The sequence below is a fragment of the Symphalangus syndactylus genome, chromosome 6 (genome assembly GCF_028878055.3).
Source record: "Symphalangus syndactylus isolate Jambi chromosome 6, NHGRI_mSymSyn1-v2.1_pri, whole genome shotgun sequence".
NCBI lineage: Eukaryota > Metazoa > Chordata > Mammalia > Primates > Hylobatidae > Symphalangus > Symphalangus syndactylus.
The window spans coordinates 45815568-45834138 of record NC_072428.2 but is presented as its reverse complement, the minus strand read 5'-3'; the positions used below and the strand labels follow the sequence as shown (position 1 = coordinate 45834138).

General features: G+C 42.8%; 1 long non-coding RNA gene across 2 annotated transcripts in view; it reads left to right on the top strand.

The window, feature by feature from the left end:
- Positions 1 to 18571, top strand: part of LOC134736882 (uncharacterized) — a 145338-nt gene that overhangs the window by 116193 nt on the left and 10574 nt on the right. The window contains exon 4 of one of the 2 annotated variants that reach the window (XR_010121317.1): positions 9042 to 12496. The exons of the other annotated variant lie outside the window; for it this stretch is intronic. This is a non-coding gene — a long non-coding RNA (uncharacterized lncRNA). Of the gene's footprint in view, positions 1 to 9041; positions 12497 to 18571 lie in introns of those variants that run through there. 2 annotated transcript variants of the gene reach the window in all.

Genomic DNA, 18571 nt, shown 5'->3' with positions numbered 1-18571 from the left:
CTAACATGGGTCTCAATATCCTTTGCTTGATAGCGTTGGATCTGAACCTCACCTGACAGCTCCACACACTGTGTTCTGGCTTGTTCCTAATCCTGCCAGTTCCTGACCTGGCATTTTTCCACGTTTGGCTTCACCTTGTCTTTTGCACCTGACATTTGGTCCGTGCTGCTGGCTCTATTCCACCTATGGCAACCTGAATAAAAACTCTCTTTCCAGCCTTGTTTCTAAAGCTCTTCCTTGGCCCGGATCCTTCTAGGTGGCTTCTACCAGCCTTTTCCAGTTGAGGAGCATGGCCTAGACACCTGTGAGGGTCTCTGCCTGCCTCCAGCTGTGGCCAGGATTGGCTTCTCCTCAGCTGTGCCTCATGCTGGGCCACGTCATGGGAGCAGGCTGGTCAGCAGAGGTGGATGCTGACCTACAAAGGGCTCCTTACTGCCAAAAGTCATCGATTCCCCATCCTTCTGGTCTCCTACCATTAAACATCTGTAGCCACTTAGGGTTTTGACTTTTAACTGTTTCTTGACCACGTACCTTCATTACCCTCCAGAGAGCACCCTTCTAGAAATAAATGTAATACTTATTACATTTGTTCAATGATTTACAGTCAACAGAGCACTTCAGCATATTCACATGTATTATCTCATTTCCATACTTTCTTTTTTTAAGCAAACATAAAATGATTTTGTCAGATACAACAAAAATTAAAACATAACGAAAGTATCACATATAATGTTATATTACCATTTAAATATAACATAGAAAAATACTACAAAATAAGAAATACAAAACCAAAACCTAGATAAGATTTTATTTATTATGATGGATGTGCTTGCCTGTTCATAAGTTCATTTAGTCTGGAACACAGGAAGATAATCCTACCCACATAGCTGCTGCACCATTTGATACATTCCTTTCTGTTGCTTTTAACTGAGTTAAGATAGAAAACCCTGGTTCACACAAACTAGTTGTTGTGAATGGTAGTAATAGTAGGACACTCTTTCTATTTAACAAAGGAAAGTCTACCTTAATCCAAAATGCTGATAAACTTAAGGTCTCATAATCATTCTTCAATGTATATGAATAATTAAGCTAAGATAATTCATTCTCTTCTTCAGGCACCAGTTATTAATTAAGCCCAGTTATTGATTCTGGGTTTCAAAAAGCAAATTGATTTTTTTTTTTTTTTTTTTTTTTTTTTTTGAGATGGTCGCCAGGCTGGAGTGCAGTGGCACGATCTCGGCTCACTGAAACCTCCGCCTCCCAGATTCAAGCGATTCACCTGCCTCAGCCTTCCGAGTAGCTGGGACTAGAGGCCCCCACCACTACACCCAGCTGATTTTTGTATTTTTAGTAGAGAAGAGGTTTCACCATGTTGGCCAGGATGGTCTTGATCTCCTGACCTCGTGATCTGCCCGCCTCAGCCTCCCAAAGTGCTGGGATTACAGGCGTGAGCCACTGCACCTTGCCGCAACTGGATCTTTTACCTAACTGTTTTCCCTTAATGTTTCAAATTTTTCTTCTGGAAAGAAATGGTTAAAAGTTTGAGATAGAGAAGTGAGATTCAACAATATCTCTAATTTTATTTCTTTCAAAATGTTTTCATTAATAATATTCTCTTCAATATGTTGCAAAAATCTCGGAAACATGTAGTAGCTAGGACAGTTACTTGTAAGTCTTGCTTGCCTTAACAATAACGTCTTTCGAAATCCCTGGATATGTTTGACATGTTGGAATACATCACTGTTTTTCCCCTGTGGTTTTAAACTCAGTTTATTAAGAATACCAAAAATATCAGTTAAATATGCCAATTTTTTAATCCAAATGTCATCTTCAAAAATATTTGCCAAATGAGATTTTTTTTCAGTGAGAAGAAAAGTCAATCTGATTCCTGAGCTCATAAACCCTGCTTAGTATTTTCCCTTGAGACAACCAACGAACTTTGGTATGACACAGAAAGTGGGTACGGTTAGTTCCAATCTCTGAACAAAATGTTTCAAGAAGTTGGTTATTCAGTGAGTTTCCTTTAATAAAACTGACAACTTCACTGCATTTTTCAATACTTCCATGAGATTCTGTGGAATTTCTCTGGATGCTAAACCTTCATGATGTATAAAACAGTGATTCCACACAGTACAACTATTAGTCACTTCTAGTAATTTTTTAATGACTCTGCTGTGTTTTCCAGTTACATTTGCTGCGACGTCACCTGCAATTCCTTTACAGTTTTTCCAGTTTAATTTATATTGACCAATTATGTGCCTTTCTAATCCTGTAAAAATATCTAATCTACTTGGGTGTGAGGTTAAATTTAAAAAACACAAAAGACCCTCCATAAAATCATCTTTCCATGCATATCTGACATAAACTGAATGTCTTGTGCAGCTGCCAATATCATCAGTGCTTTCACACACTGCATTGCAAAATCTATACCAGACTGTTACAGAGTAATACGCATTGTTTCTAAATGTTCTGCAATAGTAAAAATCCAAAGAGATAATTGTGTTATCATTAGGTATAGTTTTTAATTTATCAGCTGATTTCTCATCAAAAATCATATGCATTGTATCCAAACATGCTGGAAGAATAATTTTTTCAGCAGCTATGTTAGCTATGTTCTTTTTGCCACATGGTATGCAACTAAATATGATGATACGGATTTCTCACTAACAGTACTAGGACAATTAAGAAATTGTGTTGATAATTTTATGTCTTTTTTCTTTCTTTGAAAATATTCAAGAGGCTTATCAATAAGTTCAGCATGCTGGATTTCTAAGTGCCTTTTAAATTTGGTTTTAAGCTTTCATTTGCAAGAATATTATTACAAATAACACACTGAGGTCTGTCATTTTCAACGGGCTTTTCACATTTGATAAAGCCATATTTTAAGTAGTCATAATCATAATAGCGTCTTGCACTTAAGTTTTTCTTTTTGAAATGAGGCTCAAATGATGTTTAAGTTTGCAGATTAGAGTCTGTATTTTTCTCAGTATTGTCACTATTCACACTTCCAAATTCAACAGATGAACTTGAACATGCTTCTGTATATTTCATTTCATGATTCCTCTTTCTTTTAATAAAGAAATTATGCATTTTAATAGCAATTTTTTCCAGTTTGATTAAAATGGTATAATTGGTACTAACTCAAAAAAGAAGAAAAAAAACACATATATATAGTTTAAATGACATCTTTTCAAAAACTACACTCAAATTTTGCAATTGAATCTCAGTTGAATATCTCTAGTTTCAAGTTATTGTAATATAAAACTTGACTGCACAACATTAACTTTGTTAATATGAAAACCAAGCGAGACACCCAAGAGCAAATGACCGAAAACCACTTCTTAGCCAATATACATTGTCTTCATCATATCCCCTCCATCAAATACCTTTCTCACATATTGAAATTGACCTCAGTATTCCTTGCAACATGCACAATTCAGGCAAAGGATCCATGCAAAGCACTTTGATATTTTACACTTTTTAAATTATACTTTAAGTTCTGGGATACATGTGCAGAACGTGCAGGTTTGTTACATACGTGTACACGTGCCATGTTTGTTTGCTACACCCATCAACCCGTCATCTACATTAGATATTTCTTCTAATGCTATCCCTCCCCCATCCCCCCACCCCCAACAGGCCCCAGTGTGTGATGTTCTCCTCCCTGTGTCCATGTGTTCTCATTGTTCAACTCCCACTTATGAGTGAGAACATGTGGTGTTTGGTTTTCTGCTCCTGTGTTAGTTCGCTGAGAATGATGGTTTCCAGCTTCATCCATGTTCCTGCAAAGGACATAAACTCATCCTTTTTTATGGCTGCGTAGTATTCTATGGTATATATGTGCCACATTTTCTTTATCCAGCCTATCATTGATGGGCATTTGTGTTGGTTCCAAGTCTTTGCTATTGTGAACAGCGCTGCAATAAACATATGCGTGCATGTGTCTTTATAGTAGGATAATTTATAATCCTTTGGGTATATACCCAGTAATGGGATCCCTGGGTCAAATGGTATTTCTGGTTCTAGATCCTTAAAGAATCGCCACGATGTCTTCCCCAATGGTCGAACTAATTTACACTCCCACCAATGGTGTAAAAGCATTCCTATTTCTCCACATCCTCTCCAATATCTGTTGTTTCCTGACTTTTTAATGATCACCATTCTAACTGGTGTGAGATGGTATCTCATTGTGGTTTTGATTTGCATTTCTTTAATGACCAGTGATGATGAGCATTTTTTCATATGTTTATTGGCCACATAAATGTTTTCTATTGAGACGTGTCTGTTCATATCCTTCGCTGACTTTTTGATGGGGTTGTTTTTTCTGAGGGTTGCCTGTTTACTCTGATGGTAGTTTCTTTTGCTGTGCAGAAGCTCTTTAGTTTAGTTAGATCCCATTTGTCAATTTTGACTTTTGTTGCCATTGCTTTTGGTGTTTTAGACATGAAGTCTTTGCCCATGCCTATGTCCTGAATGGTATTGCCTAGGTTTTCTTCCAGGGTTTTTGTGGTTTTAGGTCCTACATTTAAGTCTTTAATCCATCTTGAGTTAATTTTTGTATTAGGTGTAAGGAAGGGGTCCATTTTCAGTTTTCTGCATATGGCTAGCCTGTTTTCCCAACACTATTTATTAAATAGGGAATCCTTTCCCCATTGTTTGTTTTTGTCAAGTTTGTCAAAGAGCAGATGGCTGTAGATGTGTAGCATTATTTCTGAGGCCTCTGTTCTGTTCCATTGGTCTATATGTCTATTATGGTACCAGTACCATGCTGTTTTGGTTACTGTAGCCTTGTAGTATAGTTTGAAGTCAGGTAGCATGATGCCTCCAGCTTTGTTCTTTTTGCTTAGGATTGTCTTCACTATATGGGCTCTTTTTTGGTTCCAAATGAAATTTAAAGTAGTTTTTTCGAATTCTGTGAAGAAAGTCAATGGTAGCTTGTTGGGGATAGCATTGAACCTATAAATTACCTTGGGCAGCATGGCCATTTTCACGGTATTGATTCTTCCTATCCATTAGCATGGAATGTTTTTCTATTTGTTTGTGTCCTCTCTTATTTCCTTGAGCATTGGTTTGTAGTTCTCCTTGAAGAGGTCCTTCATATCCCTTGTAAGTTCTATTCCTAGGTATTTTATTCTCTTAGTAGCAATTGAGAATGGGAGTTCACTCATGATTTGGCCCTGTTTGTCTATTATTGGTGTATAGGAATGACTGTGATTTTTGCACACTGATTTTGTATCTTGAGACTTTGCTGAAGTTTCTTATCAGCTAAGGAGATTTTGCGCTGAGATGATGGGGTTTTCTAAATATACAATCATGTCATCTGTGAAGAGAGACAATTTGACTTCCTCTCTTGTTATTCAAATACCCTTTATTTCTTTCTCTTGCCTGATTGCCCTGGCCAGAACTTCCAATACTATGTTGAATAGGAGTGGTGAGAGAGGGCATCCTTGTCTTGTGCCGGTTTTCAAAGGGAATGCTTCCAGTTTTTGCCCATTCTGTATGATATTGCCTGTGGGTTTGTCATAAATAGCTCTTTTTATTTTGAGATACGTTCCATCAATACCTAGTTTATTGAGAGTTTTTAGCATGAAGGGGTGCTGAATTATATCGAAGGCCTTTTCCACATCTATTCAGATAATCATGTGGTTTTTGTCATTGGTTCTGCTTATGTGATGGATTACATTTATTGATTTGCATATGTTGAACCAGCCTTGCATCCCAGGTATGAAGCCGATTTGATCGTGGTGGATAAGCTTTTGGATGTGCTGCTGGATTTGGTTTGCTGGTATTTTATTGAGGATTTTCCCAACAATGTTCATCAGGGATATTGGCCTGAAATTTTCTTTTTCTGTTGTGTCTCTGCCAGGTTTTGGTATCAGGATGATGCTGGCCTCATAAAACGAGTTAGGGAGGATTCCCTCTTCTTCTATTGTTTGAAATAGTTTCAGAAGTAATGGTACCAGCTCCTCTTTGTACCTCTGGTAGAATTTGGCTGTTAATCTGTCTGGTTCTGGGCTTTTTTTGGTTGGTAGGCTATTCATTACTGCCTCAATTTCAGAACTTGTTATTGGTCTATTCAGGGATTTGACTTCTTCCTGGTTTAGTCTTGAGAGGGTGTATGTATCCAGGAATTTATCAATTTCTTCTAGATTGTTTAGTGTATTTGCGTAGAGGTGTTTATAGTATTCTCTTTTGGTAGTTTATATTTCTGTGGGATTAATGGTGATATCCCCTTTATCATCTTTTATTGTGTCTATTTGATTCTTCTGTCTATTCTTCTTTATTAGTCTGGATAGTGGTCTATTTTGTTGATCTTTTCAAAAAACCAGCTCCTAGATTCATTGATTTTTTTTGAAGGGTTTTTTTTGTGTCTCTATCTCATTTCTGCTCTGATCTCAGTTATTTCTTGTCTTCTGCTAGGTTTTGAATTTGTTTGCTCTTGCTTCACTAGTTCTTTTAATTGCGATGTTAGGGTGTTGAGTTTAGATCTTTCCTGCTTTCTCCTGTGGCCATTAAGTGCTATAAATTTCCCTCTAAACACTGCCTTAGCTGTGTCCCAGAGGTTCTGGTATGTTGTGTGTCTGTTCTCATTGGTTTCAAAGAACTTATTTATTTCTGCCTTAATTTTGTTATTTACCCAGTGGTCATTCAGGAGCAGGTTGTTCAGTTTCTATGTAGTTGTGCAGTTTTGAGTGAGTTTCTTAATCCTGAGTTCTAATTTGATTTCACTGTGGTCTGAGAGACTGTTTGCTATGATTTCCATCTTTTGCATTTGCTGAAGAGTGTTTTATTTCCAATTATGTGATCTATTTTAGAATAAGTGTGATGTGGTGCTGAGAAGAATGTATATTCTATTGATTTGGGGTGGAGAGTTCTCTAGATGTCTATTAGGTCTGCTTGGTCCAGAGCTGAGTTTGAGTCCTGAATATCCTTGTTAATTTTCTGTCTCGTTGATCTGCCAGTGGGGTGTTAAAGTCTCCCACTATTATTGTGTGGGAATCTAAGTCTCTTTGTAGGTCTCTAAGAACTTTATGAATCTGGGTGCTCCCGTATTGGGTGCGTATATATTTAGGATAGTTAGCTCTCCTTGTTGCGTTGATCCCTTTAACATTATGTAATGCCCTTCTTTGTCACTTTTGATCTTTGTTGGTTTAAAGTCTGTTTCATCAGAGACTAGGATTGCAACCCCTGCTTTTTTTTGCTTTCCATTTGCTTGGTAAATATTCCTCCCTCCCTTTATTTTGAACCTATGTGTGTCTTTGCAAGTGAGATGGGTCCCCTGAATACTGATGGATCTTGACTCTTCATCCAATTTGCCAGTCTGTGTCTTTTAATTGGGGCATTCAGCCTGTTTACATTTAAGGTTAGTATTATGTGTGAATTTGATCCTGTTATTATGATGCCAGCTGGTTATTTTGCCCATTGCAGTTTCTTCATAGTGTTGATGGTCTTTACAATTTGGTATGTTTGCAGTGGCTGGTACTGGTTGTTCCTTTCCATGTTTAGTGCTTCCTTCAGGAGCTCTTGTAAGGCAGGCCTGGTGGTGACAAAATCTCTCAGCATTTGCTTCTCTGTAAAGGATTTTATTTCTCTTTTGCTTATGAAGCTTAGTTTGGCTGGATATGAAATTCTGGGTTGAAAATTCTTTTCTTTAAGAATGCTGAATATTGGCCTCCACTCTCTTCTGGCTTGTAGGGTTTCTGCAGAGAGGTCTGCTGTTACTCTGATGGGCTTCCCTTTGCAGGTAACCCAACCTTTTTCTCTGGCTGCCCTTAACATTTTTCCTTCATTTCAACCTTGGTAAATCTGATGATTATGTGTCTTGGGGTTGCTCTTCTTGAGGAATATCTTCTGTATTTCCTGAATTTGAATGTTGGCCTGTCTTGCTAGGTTGGGGACGTTCTCCTGGATGATATCCCGAAGTGTTTTCCAACTTGGTTCCATTCTCCCTGTCACTTTCAGGTACATCAATCAAATGTAGGTTTGGTCTTTTCACACAGTTCCGTATTTCTTGGAGGCTTTGTTCGTTCCTTTGCATTCTTTTTTCTCTAATCTTTTCTTCATGCTTTATTTCATTAAGTTGGTCTTCAATCTCTGATATCCTTTCTTCTGCTTGATTGATTTGGGTATTGTTACTTGTGTGTGCTTCATGAAGTTCTTGTGCTGTGTTTTTCAGCTCCATCAGGTCATTTATGTTCTTCTTTAAACTGATTATTCTAGTTAGCAATTTGTCTAACCTTTTTTCAAGGTTCTTAGCTTCCTTGCATTGGGTTAGAACATGCTGCTTTAGCTTGGAGGAGTTTGTTATTATGTACTTTCTGAAGCCTACTTCTGTCAATTGGTCAAACTCATTCTCCATCCAGTTTTATTCCCTTGCTGGTGAGGAGTTGTGATCCTTTGAAGGAGAAGAAGCATTCTGGTTTTTGGAATTTTCAGCCTTTTTGCGCTGATTTTTCCTCATCTTTGTGGATTTATCTACCTTTAGTCTTTGATGTTGGTGATCTTCGGATGGGGTTTTGGCGTGGACGTCCTTTTTGTTTATGTTGATGGTATTCCTTTCTGTTTGTTAGTTTTCCTTGTAACAGTCAGTCCTCTCTGCTGCAGATCTGCTGGGATTTGCTGGAGGTCCACTCCAGACCCTATTTTCCTGGTTATCACCAATGGAGGCTGTAGCACAACAAAGATTGATGCCTGTTTCTTCCTCTGGAAGCTTCGTCCCAGAGGGGCACCTGCCAGATGTCAGCCAGAGCTCTCCTGTAGGAAGTGTCTGTCCATCCCTGCTGGGAGGTGTCTCCCAGTCAGGAGGCACAGGGGTCAGGGAGGCACAGCAGTCAGGGACCCACGTGAGGAGGCAGTCTGTCCCTTAGCAGAGCTCGAGCGCTGTGCTGGGAGATCTGTTGCTCTCTTCAGAGCTGGCAGGCAGGAAAGTTTAAGTCAGCTGAAGCTGTGCCCACAGCTGCCCCTTCCCCCAGATGCTCTGTCCCAGGGAGATGGGAGTTTTATCTATAAGCCTCTGACTAGGGCTGCTGCCTTTCTTTCAGAGATGCCCTGCCCAGAGAGGAGGAATCTAGAGAAGCAGTCTGGCTACAGCAGCTTTGCAGAGCTGTGATGGGCTCCATCCAGTTCAAACTTCCCTGTGGCTTTGTTTACACTATGAGGGGAAAACTGCCTACTTAAGCCTCAGTAATGGTGGACGCCCCTCCCCCAACCAAGCTCAAGCATCCCGGGTGGACTTCAGACTGCTGTGCTGGCAGCAAGAATTTCAAGGCAGTGGATCTTAGCTTGCTGGGCTCTGAGGAGGTGGGATCCGCTGAGCTAGACCACTTGGCTCCCAGGCTTCAGCCCCCTTTCCAGGGGCGTGAACAGTTCTGTCTCACTGGTGTTCCAGGTGCCACCGGGGTATGAAAAAAACTCCTGCAGCTAGCTTGGTGTCTTCCCACATGGCTGCCCCAGTTTTGTGCTTGAATCCTAGGGCCCTGGTGGTGTAGGCACCCGAGGGAGTCTCACCTGGATTGCAAAGACTGTGGGAAAAGTGTAGTGTCTGGGCTGGAGTGCACTGTTCCTCATGGCACAGTCCCTCACGGTTTCCCTTGGCTAGGGGAAGGAGTTCCCCGACTCCTTGTACTTTCTGGGTGAGGCAACACCCCACCCTGCTTCAGCTCATCCTCTGTGGGCTGTACCCACTGTCTAACCAGTCCCAGTGAGATGAGCTGGATACCTCAGTTGGAAATGCAGAAATCACCTGCCTTCTGTGTTGATCTTGCTGGGAGCTGCAGACTGGCGCTGTTCCTATTCGACCATCTTGCCAGCCACCTACATTTATTTTTCTTTAAGTTTATTGTGACTCACAGAATTAATTTCATGCCTCACTAATGGGTCACACACACAGTATAAAAAATACTCATAGACTTCCTTCATTTCTTTCTTTCTTCCTTTCTTTCTTTCTTTCTTTCTTTCTTTCTTTCTTTCTTTCTTTCTTTCTTTCTTTCTTTCTTTCTTTCTTTCTCTTTCTTCTTTCCCTCCCTCTGGGGCCCACGCTGCAATCTACTCGGCTCGCTGCTGCCCGCGCCGCGGACTGCCTGGGACTGCCGGCACGCTCCTTTCGCTGCAGGCACGCGTTCGCCATGTTGGCCACGCTGGTCGCCAGCTCCTAACCCCGAGTACTCTGCCCGCCTCCGCCTCCTGAGGTGCTGGGACTGCAGACGGAGTCTCGCTCACCCGGTGCTCGGTGTTGCCCAGGCTGGAGTGCGGTGGCGTGGTCTGGCCTCGCGGCAGCCTCCGCCTCCCAGCCGCCTGCCTTGGCCTACCAGGGTGCTGGGATTGCAGTCCCTGCCCGGCCGCCGCCCGGTCTGGGAAGTGGGGAGCGTCTCTGCCCGGCCACCCATCGTCTGGGAAGTGAGGAGTGCCTCTGCCCGGCCACCCATCGTCTGGGAAGTGAGGAGCGCCTCTGCCCGGCAGCCCCGTCTGGAAATGAGGAGTGCCTCTGCCCGGCCACCCATCGTCTGGGAGGTGAGGAGCGCCTCTGCCCGGCCGCCCCGTCTGGGAAGTGAGGAGCGCCTCTGCCCGGCCACCCACTGTCTGGGAAGTGAGGAGCGCCTCTGGCCGGCCACCCACCGTCTGGGAAGTGAGGAGCGCCTCTGGCCGGCCACCCACCGTCTGGGAAGTGAGGAGCGCCTCTGCCCGGCCACCCCATCTGGGAAGTGAGGAGCGCCTCTGCCCGGCCACCCATCGTCTGGGAAGTGAGGAGCGCCTCTGCCCGGCCACCCATCGTCTGGGAAGTGAGGAGCGCCTCTGCCCGGCCGCCCTGTCTGGGAAGTGAGGAGCGCCTCTGCCCGGCCACCCATCGTCTGGGAAGTGAGGAGCGCCTCTGCCCAGCCACCCATCGTCTGGGAAGTGAGGAGCACCTCTGCCCGGCCGCCCTGTCTGGGAAGTGAGGAGCGCCTCTGCTCGGCCACCCATCGTCTGGGAAGTGAGGAGCGCCTCTGCCCGGCTGCCCCGTCCGGGAAGAAGTGAGGAGCGCCTCTGCCCGGCCGCCCCGTCCGGGAAGAAGTGAGGAGCGCCTCTGCCCGGCCGCCCCGTCCGGGAAGAAGTGAGGAGCGCCTCTGCCCGGCCGCCCCGTCTGGGAAGAAGTGAGGAGCGCCTCTGCCCGGCCGCCCCGTCTGGGAGGTGAGGAGCGCCTCTGCCCGCCCACCCATCGTCTGGGAGGTGAGGAGCGCCTCTGCCCGCCCACCCATCGTCTGGGAGGTGAGGAACGCCTCTGCCCGGCCGCCCCATCTGGGAGGAAGTGAGGAGCGCCTCTGCCCGGCCGCCCCGTCCGGGAAGAAGTGAGGAGCGCCTCTGCCCGGCCGCCCCGTCCGGGAAGAAGTGAGGAGCGCCTCTGCCCGGCCACCTATTGTCTGGGAGGTGACGAGCACCTCTGCCCGGCCACCCCATCTGGGAGGAAGTGAGGAGCTCCTCTGCCCAGCCGCCTCGCCTGGGAAGAAGTGAGGAGCGCCTCTGCCCGGCCACCCCATCCGGGAAGAAGTGAGGAGCGCCTCTGCCTGGCCGCCCCGTCCGGGAAGAAGTGAGGAGCACCTCTGCCCGGCCACCCATCGTCTGGGAAGTGAGGAGCACCTCTGCCCGGCTGCCCCGTCTGGGAAGTGGGGAGCGCCTCTGCCCGGCCACCCCATCCGGGAAGAAGTGAGGAGCGCCTCTGCCTGGCCGCCCCGTCCGGGAAGAAGTGAGGAGCACCTCTGCCCGGCCACCCATCGTCTGGGAAGTGAGGAGCACCTCTGCCCGGCTGCCCCGTCTGGGAAGTGGGGAGCGCCTCTGCCCGGCCGCCCCGTCTGGGAAGTGAGGAGCACCTCTGCCCGGCCACCCATCGTCTGGGAAGTGAGGAGCGCCTCTGCCCGGCCACCTATCGTCTGGGAAGAAGTGAGGAGCGTCTCTGCCTGGCCGCCCCGTCTGGGAAGTGAGGAGCGCCTCTGCCCGGCCGCCCCGTGTCTGGGAAGAAGTGAGGAGCGCCTCTGCCCGGCCGCTCCGTCTGGGAGGTCTACCACGGAGGCCAGAAGCAATGTGGGGGCTGGACGTGGTGGCTCACGCCTGTGGTCCCGGCACTCTGGGGGGCGAGGCGGGTTGATCACTTCGGGCTAGGAGTTCGAGACCAGTCTGGCCAACTTGGCGAAACATGAAAAATACAACAGACAAACCAACCAACCAACTCAGTGACAACAAAACAGGTCTACCCTGGAGTCATACTCTAATTTTTTCTATTTTCCTCCCTTTCTGATCCTTTATCCCACTTTCTTTTTCTTCCTCTTCCTTCTCCCTCTTCTTTGTCAAATAGAGGATTGAGTTATTATCACTGATCCATATAAAGTCCCTCTCTCATTTATTTTAACTCCCACCCCCCATTTCTATTCCCCGACTTCCCATGTGCAACCTTCCTAATATGTTTGATACGCATCTTTTTGTTTGTATGTATTTTTTAGAAAATGTTTATTGTTTTTGTGTGCAAAAAAAAAAATTAATAAAAAAAAAAATACTCATAGAGAGACATGTTGTGCCCTTTGCTGTGTTGGTGCCTCGAGTATGTCAGCTTGATGATGAAAGAGACTAGCTGATCTGCTAGACTGTTGACTTGTATAAGAACATCTTGAAGTGGTAGGAATGTATCTTAAATTTTCATTCCTGATACTTTTTCATGGGAAGAGTTTTTAAGAGTGCCAGCTATGCTCTGATCTAGTGAGGTGCCAGTGAGGTTTTCCATGGCTAGGTCAAATATCAGGTTGGAGCTGATGATGTATTTTTATGGAACTATCCTGGAGTGCATCCTTGACCTCCAGCTCAGCCGCTGCGACTCAGCCGGGCCCAGGACCACAAGCCTCACGTCTCTCCAGTGGAGCTGCAGTTGGGCTTGCCCCTGATTCCCTCCAAAACACCACATCCCTATACTGTCTTCTAATTTCTTTTGCAAAGAAGACTGAAAGCCAGCTTATCTAGCAGGCACATTAGGGACCAGGGCCTATAAAAAAGTATTAATTTTAATTTCTTTTAAAAATAGAAAAAATGAATATAAAATATATAACAATGAACCTAAACTGGATTATATTTGTCTTTATACTCATGAATTCATAAAATATAATTTTAAGCATTATTTTATGGAGGAAAGAGCTCAGGAAGACAAAAGTGTTAGGGGCTCATGAAAGCCATAAATAATTTGGCCCTGACAGGACCCTGACTCATTGGCCATTTTGGTCCATTGACTTGCTGTGTAAATTTGGATATGTTTCTTAATATAAGAGTTTTTTTTCTGCCAGAAAAATAGGAAGAAAAATTTCTGTACCTGCTTATTTCCCAGGGCTTTTGTTAAGACAAAGGTAATAACTCTGACAGTGTCTAAACTTTTCAGAAGATTGGTTTATATAATAGGACTATTTCAATTACACATAACAGATATCCATCTCAAATCAACATAGAAAGAAAGGAAATATATTGGTGGTCATAACTGAAAACTCTAGGTTTCAGCTTTAAGTGTAGCTGGCTCAGGAAACCCAAAATTTTGCCAGGAATCTGTTTCTCTCTTTTCCTTTCTTGTGGGCCTGTTTCTCTCTATGATGAATTTCTTTCCTAGCACACTTTTCCCACATGTTGAAAGAATCTCAAAGACTCCAGGTTTTCAGAGTCCTTAAGCTTGTGACCTCAGAAGAAGAGACTTCTCCTAGAGACCCAGCCTGTTCTTCAGAGGACTCCAACTGCTCCTTGCTTGGGCGTCTGGCCAGCTTATCATATTTGCCCCTCTTCCTCCGTTATTACTTGAGTGGCAGTCCCACAAGTCTCCCTTGGAAGCAGGGGCAGAACCATTTCTAAATGAAGAAACACAAGCAGACCAAATAACATGTCCATTCCAGGGCTGTATCAGTCTCAGGCATTGTTAATATTATTTCTCTTGCAGGATGTTAGAACCAATTGAGATTCATTCAGAACCTTTACTTAATTTTCCAGATGTGAGTTACGTGGGTGCCGATCAGGGTTTAGTAGAGACTGCACAGACTCATTTAATTTTCACAAAACCTGTGAGGCAATTATTAGCTCTGCTTCTACAGATAATAAATGCATAAAATTATTGAGAGCTTGCCATAAACTAAGCACTTTGCTAAAAACCCTACATATATCTAATAAAAATTCCATGAGGTGCTGAGTCTTTGAGGTTCTTTAGATTGTAAGCAACAGAAACCAAATCTAGCTAGTTAGAAAAAGAACAAATGAATTGAAAGGATGATAGAGTATCTAATGGATACCCTGTCAGAGGAAGGATTGAACAATCAAAACTTGGAAGTATAAGAACCCATTCTTGCCTGATCTTGTCCCCTTAGAAGGTGGATTTGGGGATAAACCTGGTGCAGCACTACTGGCTCCTAGCCCCTATTGTCGCCCTGTTCCAAATACCATGTTTCGGGGTGGGAGAATCTGATTGGCCTATCTTGGGTCAGGTGTATATCCCTGGACCAATCATGTTAAAGGAATTTGTAGCATAGGCATGGCCACCAGGCACTCTCAGCTTTATATAGGAGCTGTGCTCAGAGAAATGGAATCCCTGTGAGCTGATTGGTCACTCAAAGGGTGATAATTGCAAGCACACAATTCTATCATTTAGGATTTTGGCACATTGAAAAGTGGGTAATTGAAGAGCATTTAATGAGGGGATTAAGTGAGAAGAGTTTAGGGAAAGCAACAAAGGATGCTGCAGTATCTTGGGGCTAGTGAGTGTGGGAGCTGTTACCATCCCAGGCCTGAAGGGGAAAGAGGAGGTAGTGGCTTCTGGACCCTATGGAAAGAGCTGTCCAAAGGCTGCCTGCAAGTAGTTTCAGTCTCTGGGAGAGGGTCATAACCAACCCTTCGCAACCCAGCGGTGTGGGTACCAGGGGAATAAGCACCAAGATGTCACTCTCCTCCCACCTTCCCATTTCATGGGTGCAACTAGAAGCCAGAGGGTAAAGGAGTCCCTGGATATGGTTCATATAGGCCAGCCTCCTGGGACACAGGTCAGGATAGAGAGGGATGAGAGCACATATGGAAGGGCAAATAGAAGACAGCCAAGACAATAATACAAATCCCAGTTTACAGATGAATAATCTAAGGCTTGAAGGACTTAGTGACTTCTTTAGATTCACACAGTCAACTCAAGGGAGGAGCTAGGACTTGAACTCAGTAAGTCTGACTCTGGAACCTGTGCTCTTAACCACTAGGCGCTATCATCTCTCAGGTGAAGACTCTGAATTCAGACAGCAGATTGACTGTGCACAGCTCAGATGAACTACTTTATCTCACTGATCCCCTTGTAGTATCATCTCTTAGCTGCGGCAGCAACAAGAGCTCCTAGTCCTGCTCCCCAGAATGGTGCTGGAAGATTCACACTTGCCATTTTCCCTCTAGGCGCTCCCACTGGGATTCGCAGATCTACAGAGTGGTTTGAAATATCAGAGGCAGCCCAAGTAGAGTCCAAACTTCTTGCCACCAGGCAGGCAGCTCTACTCTCCTGTGAGTAGGGATGTGATTGAGATTTAAATTGAACTTCAATTAAGTCTCTCCTCTCTTAGTCCTCAGGGGGGCATTCTCAGGCCTGGACTAATGTACTTCTGAGAGCTAATACCATTATCAGATGGGTGTTCATCTCATATAAGTAGGCCTATTAGCGCCTCATCTGTCTTGCCTCCTGTTTCCTGCCACTGCTTAGAGCCCCCAGACAAGAGCACTTCCAATCAGGCATGCAGAGGGAAATATCATTAACAGTTATAATATTATCTGTATGGTTTTATTTCATGTCCCATTATTTTCTAGCTCTTTAGCTAATAATAGGTTATATCTGTTATACATTTAATGTATGCTAGGTACTGCACTGGAATGTCTCATTTCAGGTTGACAATAAACCTAGGAGGTAGGTAATATTTAATCCCCACTTTACAGATGAAGAAACCAAAGCTTATAGGGCTTAAGTATGCCTAAGATGACATAATTAATAGACAGCAGATCCAAGATTTGAACCCAGATGGACTGGCTCCAGAGCTAATACCACTTAATCATGATGCTTCTTAGAACCCTACATGGCCTGTATTCATAAAATAGTTGACTCTAGACACTCCTCTCCCCTTTCAAAGGTGAAATTTTGATTTGTTTATGGAATGGGATGTGGTGGAGACTACTAGTGATCACCAAATACCAATGTGTTCCTATAAAGTCCCTATTTCTGTTGCAGTTGATTTGGAGTTATGTGATGTGTAGCCCATCAGAAGTAAGCAGAAAAATTTGTGCCATTTTCTATCCTGGAAATAACACCCCTGCCCCCTGGCCCCGCCGCATTATCAGCCACTCCTCTTACTCCTTTCTATGGCTCCAGAAGTGAAGAGCTCTGAAATGCCTAAATTGCCAGATGTGAACATCCCTTACCGCTTGGAGAAAGCCACACAAGAGTTACCTGACCTGCCTTGGATGGTGACATGAGTGAGAAATAAACCTTTGTTGGGTTAGACAGCTAAGATTTAAACTTAAAATTTTTTTTTAATGTTTAATTTTTGTGGCTACATAGTAGGTGTATATGTTTATGGGGTATATAGGATCTTTTGATATGTGCATATGATGTATAATAGTCACATCAGGGTAAATGGAGTATCATCACCTCAAGCATTTATTCTTTCTTTGTGTTACAAACAATCCAATTACACAGTTTTAGTAATTTAAAATATATAATTAAATTATCATTAACGACAGCCACCTTGTCCTACTGTCAAATACTAGATCTTATTTCTTTCTATTTTTTGTACCCACTGATCAATCTCTCTTCCTCCTCACCCCACCAACTACCCTTCCAGCCCTCAGTAACCATCATTCTGCTATCTCCATGAATTCAATTGTTTCAGTTTTTAGCTCTCACAAATAAGTGAGAACGTGTGAAATTTGTCTAACTGTGTCTGGCTTATTTCACTTAACATAATGACCTCCAGTTCTATCCATATTTTTGCAAATGACAGGATCTCATTTTTTTAAATGACTGAATAGTACTCCATTGTGTATATGTATTACATTTTCTTTATCCCTTTGTCTATTGATGGACACTTAGGTTGTTTCCAAATCTTGGCTATTGTGAATAGACACTAAGATTTTTGAGTTAATTTATTACTAGGGTATAGTTTATCATACTATGACTAATATAAATATCATACTAAGACAGATATAGGTACATTGAAATAGGGCACTGCTATAATAGCTGATGGTGTGCTGAGAGGAAGACTGATGTTGGAGACCAGAAATATGTTAATTCACGTTATGTTGTGCCAAAATATTATTAACCAATCTAACTTGGGAGGCAAGCTTCATGTTTACTTATATGGAATCTCTAGGAAAAGAGACTGAAAAACAGAACATTAGTAGGTGTGTTGGCTACTATTTCTGCATTTGGCAAGTGTTACAAGAAAACCTCAGAATAGGACAGGCCAGAGACTTGCAGAATGGATAATACATGATCCAACTATATGCTGCATATAAGAGACACATGTTTGATTCAAAAACAGAAATAGGTTCAAGGTAAAAGAATGGAAAAACATATATCAGGCAAACAGTAACCAAAAGAAAGCTGGATTGGCTATACTAATATCAGACAAAATAGACTTTAAGACAAAAATTGTTATCAGAGACAAAGAAGAGTTTTATAATTATAAATAAATCAATTTGTCAAGAAGATATAAAAATTATAAACATATATGCACCTAACAACAGAGACCCAAAATACATGAAGCAAAAACTGACAGAATTGATACAATAATAGTTGAAGACTTCAATACACCACTTTCAATAATGGATAGAGCAACTAGACAGAAAATCAATATGGGAATAGAGACTAAATAACAATATAAACATACTAGACCTAATAGCAATAGACCCCTCCACTCAAAAACAGCTGAATATACATTCTTCTTAAGTGCACATGGAGCATTCTCTAGTTTAGACCATATGTCAGGTCATTAAACAAGTTTCAATAAGTTTAAAAGTTTTGAAATAATATAAAGTATGTTTCCTAACCACACAGAATGAAATTAGAAATCAATAACAGAGGGAAATTCACAAATATATGGAAATTAAACAACACTTCTGAATAATCAATGAGTCAAAGAAGAAATCACAGACAAAACTAGAAAATATTTTGAGATGAATGAAAATGAAAACATGACATACCAAAACTTATGGGATGTAACCAAAGCAGTGCTTAGAGAATATGATAGCTATAAACACCCAAATTGAAAAAAAGACAAAGACCTCAAATTAGTAACCTAAACTTCTGCCTTAAGGAACTAGAAAAACAAGAGCAAACTAAACCCAGAACAAGCAGAAGGAGGAAACCAATAAAGATTAGAGCAGAAAGAAATAAAATGTAAATAGAAAAGAATAGAGAAAAAAACAAAACCAAAAGTTGGTTCTTTGAAAAGGTCAACAAAATTAACAGACCTTTACCTTGACTGACAGAGAGAGAGAGAGAGAGCAGAGAGAGAGAGAGAGAATCAAATTACTAAAATCAAGAATGAAAGAGGGGATGTTGCTA